Genomic DNA, 12,304 nt, shown 5'->3' with positions numbered 1-12,304 from the left:
CGGCTTGATGCCAAGACCGGCGTTGGTGGCACCCTGTGGTGTCATTACCTTCTTGAAGGCATCGCCGTGGAGAAGCTCTAGACCTCTATCCGCTACCTCCGGGGGAAACCCTAGATCAGTTGATCGGATGACGGCGGCGCGTTGGTGTCGTTTCCTCCTTGGGGGCGTCATTCTTGGAGGCGCACACGGGTTCAAGGGACCAGCGGGCGCCTTTTTTGGTGGAGCGGTACTTCATCCTTCACATTGATGACGGCGGATCTCGGCGGCGTGGTGCAGTGGAGAATCAACGCCTGATGCGCGGTGATGGACTCGCGCAGGTGGAGGTAGTTGTCTGGCGTCAAGGTGGAGTCGATGGCGACGTGGCCTGACAAGGTAGAAGCCTCAATATCTGCTCTGAAGACGGACCTCTGGAAGATGGCGGCGACGACACATGTGAGTGCGTCAGACCAGTTTATGCCCCAGACCCGGTATGTGGCTCGGCTGGAGCTTCTGGCTTTTGATGATATGCTTAGGTGAGTAGACCGAGTATTTGGCCCAGGTAGCACCCCTTCATCATATGGATAGAAGTAGTGGCATATGTTGCCAAGATGGCGGATTCAGACATTTTGTTGTAATACTTTGTAAGGTCCTCGTGAATAATCAATAAAGTGGCCGTATGCTGAAGGAAATATGCCCTAGAGGCAATAATAAAGTTATTATTTATTTCCTTATATCATGATAAATGTTTATTATTCATGCTAGAATTGTATTAACCGGAAACATAATACATGTGTGAATACATAGACAAACAGAATATCACTAGTATGCCTCTACTTGACTAGCTCGTTAATCGAAGATGGTTATGTTTCCTAGCCATAGACATGAGTTGTCATTTGATTAACAGGATCACATCATTAGGAAACTGATGTGATTGAAATGACCCATTCCGTTAGCTTAGCACACGATCATTTAGTATGTTGCTATTGCTTTCTTCATGACTTATACATGTTCCTATGACTATGAGATTATGCAACTCCCGTTTACCAGAGGAACACTTTGTGTGCTACCAAACGTCACAACGTAACTGGGTGATTATAAAGGTGCTCTACAGGTGTCTCCGAAGGTACTTGCTGGGTTGGCGTATTTCGAGATTAGGATTTGTCACTCCGATTGTCGGAGAGGTATCTCTGGGCCCTCTCGGTAATGCACATCACTTAAGCCTTGCAAGCATTGCAACTAATGAGTTAGTTGCGAGATGATGTATTACGGAACGAGTAAAGAGACTTGCCGGTAACGAGATTGAACTAGGTATTGAGATACCGACGATCGAATCTCGGGCAAGTAACATACCGATGACAAAGGGAACAATGTATGTTGTTATGCGGTCTGACCGATAAAGATCTTCGTAGAATATGTAGTAGCCAATATGGGCATCCAGGTCCCGCTATTGGTTATTGACTGGAAACGTGTCTCGGTCATGTCTACATTGTTCTCGAACCGTAGGGTCCGCTCGCTTAAGGTTTCGATGACAGTTATATAATGAGTTTATGAGTTTTGATGTACCGAAGGAGTTCGGAGTCCCGGATGAGATCGGGGACATGACGAGGAGTCTCGAAATGGTCGAGACATAAAGATCGATATATTGGAAGCCTATATTTGGACATCGGAATCGTTCCGGGTGAAATCAGCATTTTACCGGAGTACCGGGGGGGGGGGGGTTACCGGAACCCCCCGGGGGGTTATTGAGCCTACATGGGCCTTGAGGGATAAGAGAGAAGGAGGCAGGAGGTGGTCGCGCGCCCCTCCCCTTCCTAGTCCGAATAGGACAAGGGAAGGGGGCGGCGCCCCCCCTTTCCTTCCTCTCTTCCTCCTCTTTCCCCCCTTCTCCTTCTCCAACTAGGAAAGAAGGGAGTCCTACTCCCGGTGGGAGTAGGACTCCCCCTGGCGCGCCCCTCCTTGGCCGGCCGCACCCTCCCCTTGGCTCCTTTATATACGGGGGCAGGGGGGCACCCTAGGACACACAAGTTGATCTTCGTGATCGTTCCTTAGCCGTGTGCGGTGCCCCCCTCCACCATATTCCACCTCGGTCATATTGTAGCGGTGCTTAGGCGAAGCCCTGCGACGGCAAAACATCAAGATCGTCACCACGCCGTCGTGCTGACGGAACTCCTCCCCGACGCTTTGCTGGATCGGAGCCCGGGGATCGTCATCGAGCTGAACGTGTGCCAAGAACTCGGAGGTGCCGGAGTAACGGTGCTTGGATCGGTCGGATCGTGAAGACGTACGACTACATCAACCGCGTTTATATAACGCTTCCGCTTTCGGTCTACGAGGGTATGTGGACAACACTCTCCCCTCTCGTTGCTATGCATCACCATGATCTTGCGTGTGCGTAGGATTTTTTTTTGAAATTACTACGTTCCCCAACAGTGGTATCAGAGCCCAGGTTTTATGTGTTGATGTTATATGCACGAGTAGAACACAAGTGAGTTGTGGGCGATATAAGTCATACTGCTTACCAGCATGTCATACTTTGGTTCGGCGGTATTGTTGGATGAAGCGGCCCGGACCGACATTACGCGTACGCTTACGCGAGACCGGTTCTCCCAACGTGCTTTGCACATAGGTGGCTTGCGGGTGACAGTTTCTCCAACTTTAGTTGAACCAAGTGTGGCTACGCCCGGTCCTTGCGAAGGTTAAAACAGCACCAACTTGACAAACTATCGTTGTGGTTTTTGATGCGTAGGTAAGATTGGTTCTTACTTAAGCCCGTAGCAGCCACGTAAAACTTGCAACAACAAAGTACAGGACGTCTAACTTGTTTTTGCAGGGCGTGTTGTGATGTGATATGGTCAAAACGTGATGAGATATAAGTTGTTGTATGAGATGATCATGTTTTCTTGAAGTTATCGGCAACAGGCAAAAGCCTTATGGTTGTCTCTTTATTGCATAAAATGCAAGCGCCAAATAATTGCTTTACTTTATCGCTATGCGATAGCAATAGTTGCAAGAGCAATAGTTGGCGAGACGACCATGTGACGACATATTGATATAGATCAAGATGATGGAGATCATGGTGTCATGCCGGTGACGATGGAAATCATGACGATGCTTTGGAGATAGAGATCAAAGGCGCAAGATGATGATGGCCATATCATGTCACATATTTTGATTACATATGATGTTTATCTTTTATACATCTTATTTTTGCTTTGTTTGACGGTAGCATTTTAAGATGATCTCTCACTAATTATCAAGAAGTGTTCTTCCTGAGTATGCACCGTTGTGAAAGTTCTTCGTGCTGAGACACCACGTGATGATCAGGTGTGATAGGCTCTACGTTCAAATACAACGGGTGCAATACAGATATGGCCTCGGAACACGGAGACCGAAAGGTCGAGCGTGAATCATATAGTAGATATGATCAACATAGTGATGTTCACCATTGAAACTACTCCATCTCACGTGATGATCGGACATGGTTTAGTTGATTTGGATCACGTGATCACTTAGAGGATTAGAGGGATGTCTATCTAAGTGGGAGTTCTTAACTAATATGATTAATTGAACTTAAATTTATCATGAACTTAGTCCTGGCAGTATTTTGCAAATCATGTTGTAGATCAATAGCTCGCGTTGTTGCTTCCCTGTATTTATTTTGATATGTTCCTAGAGAAAATTGTGTTGAAAGATGTTAGTAGCAATGATGCGGATTGGATCCGTGATCTGATGTTTATCCTCATTGCTGCACAGAAGAGTTATGTCCTTGATGCACCGCTAGGTGACAGACCTATTGCAGGAGCAGATGCAGACGTTATGAATGTTTGGCTAGCTCAATATGATGACTACTTAATAGTTTAGTGCACCATGCTTAACGGCTTAGAATCGGGACTTCAAAAGACGTTTTGAACGTCATGGACCATATGAGATGTTCCAGGAGTTGAAGTTAATATTTCAAGCAAATACCCGAGTTAAGAGATATGAAGTCTCCAACAAGTTCTATAGCCAAAAGATGGAGGAGAATCGCTCAACTAGTGAGCATGTGCTTAGATTGTCTAGGTACTACAATCGCTTGAATCAAGTGGGAGTTAATCTTCCAGATAAGATAGTGATTGACAGAATTCTCTAGTCACCATCACCAAGTTAGTAGAACTTCGTGATGAACTATAGTATGCAAGGGATGACGAAAACGACTCCCGAGCTTTTCATGATGATGAAATCGATGAAGGTAGAAATCAAGAAAGAGCATCAAGTGTTGATGGTAGACAAGACCACTAGTTTCAAGAAAAGGGCAAAGGGAAGAAGGGGAACTTCAAGAAGAACGGCAAGCAAGTTGCTGCTCAAGTGAAGAAACCCAAGTCTGGTCCTAATCCTGAGACTAAGTACTTCTACTGCAAAGGGACTGGTCACTGGAAGCGGAACTGCCCCAAGTATTTGGCGGATAAGAAGGATGGCAAAGTGAACAAAGGTATATTTGATATACAGATTATTAATGTGTATTTTACTAGTGTTCATAGCAACCCCTCGGTATTTGATACTGGTTGAGTTGCTTAGAGTAGTAACTCGAAACGGGAGTTGCAGAATGAACAGAGACTAGTCAAGGGTGAAGTGACGATGTGTGTTGGAAGTAGTTCCAAGATTGATATGATCATCATCGCACACTCCCCTATACTTTCGAGATTAGTGTTGAACCTAAATAAGTGTTATTTGGTTTTTGCGTTGAGCATGAATATGATTTGATCATGTTTATTGCAATACGGTTATTCATTAAAGTCAGAGAATAATTGTTGTTCTGTTTACATGAATAAAACCTTCGATGGTCATACACCCAATGAAACAAGTTCGTTGGATCTCGATCATAGTGATACACATATTCATAATATTGAAACCAAAAGATGCAAAGTTAATAATGATAGTGCAACTTATTTGTGGCACTGCCGTTTAAGTCATATTGGTGTAAAGCGCATGAAGAAACTCCATGCTGATGGACTTTTGGAATCACTTGATTATGAATCACTTGATGCTTGCGAACCATGCCTTATGGGCAAGATGACTAAAACGCCGTTCTCTGGAACAATGAAGCAAGCAACAGATTTGTTGGAAATCATACATACTGATGTATGTGGTCCGATGAATATTAAGGCTTGCAGCAGATATCATTATTTTCTGACCTTCACAGATGATTTGAGCAGATATGGGGATATCTACTTGATGAAATATAAGTCTGAAACATTTGAACAGTTCAAAGAATTTCAGAGTGAAGTGGAAAATCATCGTGACAAGAAAATAAAAGTTTCTACGATATGATCGCAGAGGTAAAATATTTGAGTTACGAGTTTGGTCTTCAATTAAAACAATGTGAAATAGTTTCACTACTCACGCCACCTGGAACACCATAGTGTAATGGTGTGTCCGAACGTCATAACCGTACTTTATTAGATATAGTGCGATCTATGATGTCTCTTACCGATCTACCACTATCGTTTTGGGGTTATGCATTAGAGACAGCTGCATTCACGTTAAATAGGGCACCATCTAAATCCGTTGAGACGACACCGTGTGAACTATGGTTTGGCAAGAAACCTAAGCTGTCGTTTCTTAAAGTTTGGAGTTGCGATACTTATGTGAAAAAGTTTCATCTCGATAAGCTCAAACTCAAATCGGAGAAATATGTCTTCATAGGATACCCAAAGGAGACAGTTGGGTACACCTTCTATCATAGATCCGAAGGCAAGACATTTGTTGCTAAGAATGGATCCTTTCTAGAGAAGGAGTTTCTCTCGAAAGAAGTGAGTGGGAGGAAAGTAGAAAACTTGATAAGGTAATTGTACCTTCTCCCTTATTGGAAAATAGTTCATCATAGAAATCTGTTCCTGTGACTACTACACCAATTAGTGAGGAAGCTAATGATGATGATCATGTAACTTCAGATCAAGTTACTACCGAATCTCGTAGGTAAACTAGAGTGAGATCCGCACCAGAGTGGTACGGTAATCCTATTCTGGAGGTCATGTTACTTGACCATGACGAACCTACAAACTATGAGGAAGCAATGATGAGCCCAGATTCCGATAAATGGCTTGAGGCCATGAAATCTGAGATAGGATCCATGTATGAGAACAAAGTGTGGACTTTGGTGGACTTGCCCAAGGATCGGCAAGCCATTGATAATAAATGGATCTTCAAGAGGAAGACGGGCACGGATAGTAGTGTTACTATCTACAAAGCTAGAATTGTCGCAAAAGGTTTTCGACAAGTTCAAGGTGTTGACTACGATGAGAGTTTCTCACTCGTATCTATGCTTAAGTCTGTCCGAATCATGTTAGCAATTGCCGCATTTTATGAAATCTGGCAAATGGATAAACAAAACTGCATTCCTTAATGGATTTATTAAAGAAGAGTTGTATGTGATGCAATAAGATGGTTTTGTCAATCCTAAAGGTGCTAACAAAATATGCAAGCTCCAGCGATCCATTTATAGGCTGGTGCAAGCATCTCAGAGTTGGAATATACGCTTTGATAAGTTGATCAAAGCATATAGTTTTATACAGACTTGCGGTGAAGCCTGTATTTACAAGAAAGTGAGTGGGAGCACTACAACATTTCTGATAAGTATATGTGAATGACATATTGTTGATCGGAAATAATGTAGAATTATTCTACAAAGCATAAAGGAGTGTTTGAAAGGAGTTTTTCAAAGAAAGACCTCGGTGAAGCTGCTTACATATTGAGTATCAAGATCTATAGAGATAGATCAAGACGCTTGATAAGTTTTTTCAATGAGTACATACCTTGACAAGATTTTGAAGTAGTTCAAAATGGAACAGTCAAAGAAAAAGTTTCTTGCCTGTGTTACAAGGTGTGAAGTTGAGTAAGACTCAAAGCCCGACCACGGGAGAAGATAGAAAGAGAATGAAAGTCATTCCCTATGCCTCACTCATAGGTTCTATAAAGTATGCCATGCTGTGTACCAGATCTATTGTATACCATACACTGTGTTAAGAAAGGGAGTACAATAGTGATCTAGGAGTAGATCAATGGACAGCGGTCAAAATTATCCTTACTGGAATAAGGATATGTTTCTCGATTACGGAGGTGACAAAAGGTTCGTCGTAAAGGGTTACGTCGATGCAAGTTTTGACACTGATCCAGATGACTCTAAGTCTCAATCTGGATACATATTGAAAGTGGGAGCAATTAGCTAGAGTAGCTCCATGCAGAGCATTGTTGACATAGAAATTTGCAAAATACATGCGGATCTGAATGTGGCAGACCTGTTGACTAAACTTCTCTCACAAGCAAAACATGATCACTTTTTGGGTCTTAATCACATAGCAATGTGAACTAGATTATTGAATCTAGTAAACCCTTTGGGTGTTAGTCACATGGAGATGTGAACCAATCACATAAAGATGTGAACTATTGCTGTTAAATCACATGGCGATGTGATCTAGATTATTGACTCTAGTGCAAGTGGGAGACTGAAGGAAATATGCCCTAGAGGCAATAATAAAGTTATTATTTATTTCCTTATATCATGATAAATGTTTATTATTCATGCTAGAATTATATTAACCGGAAACATAATACATGTGTGAATACATAGACAAACAGAATATCACTAGTATGCCTCTACTTGACTAGCTCGTTAATCGAAGATGGTTATGTTTCCTAGCCATAGACATGAGTTATCATTTGATTAACGGGATCACATCATTAGGAAAATGATGTGATTGACATGACCCATTCCGTTAGCTTAGCACACGATTGTTTAGTATGTTGCTATTGCTTTCTTCATGACTTATACATGTTCCTATGACTATGAGATTATGCAACTCCCGTTTACCAGAGGAACACTTTGTGTGCTACCAAACGTCACAACGTAACTGGGTGATTATAAAGGTGCTCTACAGGTGTCTCCGAAGGTACTTGTTGGGTTGGCGTATTTCGAGATTAGGATTTGTCACTCCGATTGTCGGAGAGGTATCTCTGGGCCCTCTCGGTAATGCACATCACTTAAGCCTTGCAAGCATTGCAACTAATGAGTTAGTTGCGAGATGATGTATTATGGAACGAGTAAAGAGACTTGCCGGTAACGAGATTGAACTAGGTATTGAGATACCGAAGATCGAATCTCGGGCAAGTAACATACCGATGACAAAGGGAACAACGTATGTTGTTATGCGGTCTGACCGATAAAGATCTTCGTAGAATATGTAGGAGCCAATATGGGCATCCAGGTCCCGCTATTGGTTATTAACCGGAAACGTGTCTCGGTCATGTCTACATTGTTCTCGAACCGTAGGGTCCGCACGCTTAAGGTTTCGATGACAGTTATATAATGAGTTTATGAGTTTTGATGTACCGAAGGAGTTCGGAGTCCCGGATGAGATCGGGGACATGACGAGGAGTCTCAAAATGGTCGAGACATAAAGATCGATATATTGGAAGCCTATATTTGGACATCGGAATCGTTCCGGGTGAAATCGGCATTTTACCGGAGTACCGGGGGGGGGGGGGGGTTACCGGAACCCCCCGGGGGGTTATTGGGCCTACATGGGCCTTGAGGGAGAAGAGAGAAGGAGGCAGGAGGTGGCCGTGCGCCCCTCCCCTTCCTAGTCCGAATAGGACAAGGGAAGGGGGCGGCGCCCCCCCTTTCCTTCCTCTCTTCCTCCTCTTTCCCCCCTTCTCCTTCTCCAACTAGGAAAGAAGGGAGTCCTACTCCCGGTGGGAGTAGGACTCCCCCTGGCGCGCCCCTCCTTGGCCGGCCGCCCCCTCCCCTTGGCTCCTTTATATACGGGGGCAGGGGGGCACCCTAGGACACACAAGTTGATCTTCGTGATCGTTCCTTAGCCGTGTGCGGTGCCCCCCTCCACCATATTCCACCTCGATCATATTGTAGCGGTGCTTAGGCGAAGCCCTGCGACGGCAAAACATCAAGATCGTCACCACACCGTCGTGCTGACGGAATTCCTCCCCGACGCTTTGCTGGATCGGAGCCCGGGGATCGTCATCGAGCTGAAAGTGTGCAAAGAACTCGGAGGTGCCGGAGTAACGGTGCTTGGATCGGTCGGATCGTGCTCGGTCGGATCGTGAAGACGTACGGCTACATCAACCACGTTTATATAACGCTTTCGCTTTCGGTCTACGAGGGTACATGGACAACACTCTTCCCTCTCGTTGCTATGCATCACCATGATCTTGCGTGTGCATAAGATTTTTTTTTTGAAATTACTACGTTCCCCAACATATGCATCTCCCAAATGCAGAGGCCGGGGGTCATCCTCCTTTTCTAAAAACTTCTGGTGACTTTGCGCTACGACGAGCTCCCTTATCCATAGTTAATTGATATTGGGTTTGTAGTATACGTCCAATGTTGTTTACCAGTATTATGTTAAAATTGCCATAGAGTGTCACTCGTCACGTGAAACTCTTTTTTTTTTAGCATCAGTACAGACACAAGCGCTTATATACACGCGCATACACTCACCCCTATGAACGCACACACGCACACCCTACCCCTATGAGCACCTTCGAGAGACTGAGCCGGCATATCATCTTGAGATTTACGAAGTCACCGTAGGCGCCTCGTCGTCGACGGGAATGTCTCCTCCCACTGAAAGCGTATCGCCGAAAATCCTGAAATAAATCCAGAAATAATGCGAGCACCAGGATTTGAACCCTGGTGGGTTGGGAATACCACTGTCCACCTAACCAACTCAACCACAGGTTGATTCGCGTCACGTGTAAGTCTTGAAGGGGTGATCCGTTTCTTGGTTTCGTCGGTGATGAGTTGTGGTATTCCTTTTTTTTAAACAAATTCTCATGTTACTATACTTGAGAAGAGAAGATGGTGCAGTACGGATTAACTTTAGATGATATTTTGGTCAAGTGGCTACCGAAGACAGTCAAAGAAAGGGTGCTAGACTCCTCAAGACTTCTCCAAACCGAACCTGTCAGTACTTTTCCACTTGAACTGTGCATGGTATTGTGATAGATAACTTATATGGTCGTCCTTTGTTTCTTCTAAAACTTCTGTACGTTCCATTTTTGCTTGACAGAGAATTCAAGTTTTCAACCTAACATGCCCACAGTAAATGAAATATCTGCCTTTGCCTACTCTCGGAACATGGGCAGAGTTCAATCTATTACACAAACTCTTCATGTTCTTCTCTACCACGTTGCACGTCCTATGTAAGTAGAATTTGAACCCCTTACATAAACCCTTCATATTCTTCTCTACCATGTCACACGTTTTATATAAGTAGAGGTTTTGGTGCTATGTCTTCCTCAAGAATTAAAATTCTACACTCTAGTAATGTTGCTCAAGCGTGTTGATCGGGGAAATGGTAAAGATTGTTAGGAATGAGAGGCAACGGGTTTACCAGAAACAAAAGGAGGGAGGACCTTGTGTGTACAAAGTGGTGTGTATATCGGAGTTACATGTCCATGTAATCAAGATACTAGTTACATCCAGGTTCAGGAGACAGCTTCGACAAGGAAGACAAAACCAATGAGCTGATGTGGAACCTCAAGGAATGTAGACGATCTGTGGACCTTGAGCAGGCATCATGTTGGATAGAGTTGGTCACCAATATGTTGGAGTAGCCTCGCATATGAACTAACACTGCTTGCTCTCTCCCTCCATATTGAGTTAGAGGCGGAGTACCCGACGCTCTGCCTCTTGATGCTGGCAGACTGCGTCCTACGGTAGTGTAAAGAGCGTGGACGCGGAGGTGGCGCCGACATAGGAGAATCGAGTGGCGTGGTCCAAATCATCAAATTAGTGTGGGACAACCTAGTCCAGTTCCAACATATGCCACTTTATCAGGTCCAACTATAATTAACTCAGGAAATTAACTGTGTTGTGGGAGGACCGGGCTAAAAAAATCAGGATCGATGGAAACACATGAATGTGCATTTGCACCAAAATCGGTAATAAACATTGGCTTACGATGATGGTACAACATGCCAATCATCAGACCACATTACAGATAACCTTCCCCGAAGCGAACTTTGTGATAAAGGATAGCAAAGGATTTCAGCTCTGGTTAACTCTGTCTCACTTTGCGCTGCTACAGAATTGCAATTTGTGTTGGGAGTAATGGCCACTGGACAAGATGCAGTTATAGTTTTAAGATGACAATATAATACTCTTACCAAAGGTTTTGTGCCCTTACAGCGCAGTGACGCCCAAGTGTTCCGTACAACATCAACACATTGGAAGTTGATGAAGGCACCAAAACAAGTCTGTAAGTGGATCTAGAAGAATAAGCGCCTGACATCATGAGAAGCTAGGAAGTAGTTGAACGCCCATGATGTATTAGTTTATAACTACTAAGCTCTTTACAGTAGGATAATTATCTCAGAAATGTTGAGAACAGCGCTTAGAGCAACTGAATGTTTAGGAGTGAAGACTACACAGTGTAGTTATAATACTACTCTAGAGACTCAACCCTTGAGTCATATTTATTTTCCTTTCACAAACTATCAGTAGTATCTTAGAAGCATTGTCTTGTCTATAAACATAGGCACATTATTGTTTGTCTTCATCAGAGGCAATTAGACATGGCAATAATGGAGCACCCACGGGTATTAATATTCCATATCCATATCTGCTACTGTTTCCAGAATGTTCCAAAAAATCGAAAGAGTTTAATGCTCACTCTTCTAGTGAAGAAACAGAGAAGAGTTTGACAGAGCTACTGATAGAAAACTGAAGCAGAGAGGAGGAAGCAACGGACGCTCAGCAACAGGCTGGTGCAAAATCACCCGTGGACAAAAAGACAAGCTTCGCGGTATCAAAACGAATTTGATTACAGGAACTGGATGAAAACTCATGAATATGAAAGAACACCAAAATGGATACATCATACCAGGCAACATAGGCGTCATTAAAGATACCCTTGTTAGTAGAGGAAGAAAAGGGTTTCAATAATTTGGTGAGCTCTGTCTCAGTTTGCGCCCCCACGAGCTTCTTTGTACTTAATATCAGGTTTGTAGTAATATGTCCATACCTGGTAGTGAGAATTATGTTAAATTGTCCATATTAAGATACTCATCACCTATAATTCTTGAAGGATTGTCAGTTTATTGGTGGTTGTTTAGGGGTTAGGAATGATGGTAAAGAAAAGGTTCTTATTGCTACCAAGTTGCTGTGTGGATAGTTACTTGATGACTTATAACATTTGGTCTATCTCAGATGCTCATGATACTACTTGAAAAGAAAGATGGTGTAGTCGAGGAGATTCTGTTGTTGCAGAGGCCTGCAAGCACGATGCAAGATAGAGCGATCGAGAGAGAGCGAGAGGTGGAAGACACTGGT

This window comes from Triticum aestivum, chromosome 5A (assembly GCF_018294505.1).
Source record: "Triticum aestivum cultivar Chinese Spring chromosome 5A, IWGSC CS RefSeq v2.1, whole genome shotgun sequence".
NCBI lineage: Eukaryota > Viridiplantae > Streptophyta > Magnoliopsida > Poales > Poaceae > Triticum > Triticum aestivum.
This window is presented reverse-complemented; position numbering follows the sequence as displayed.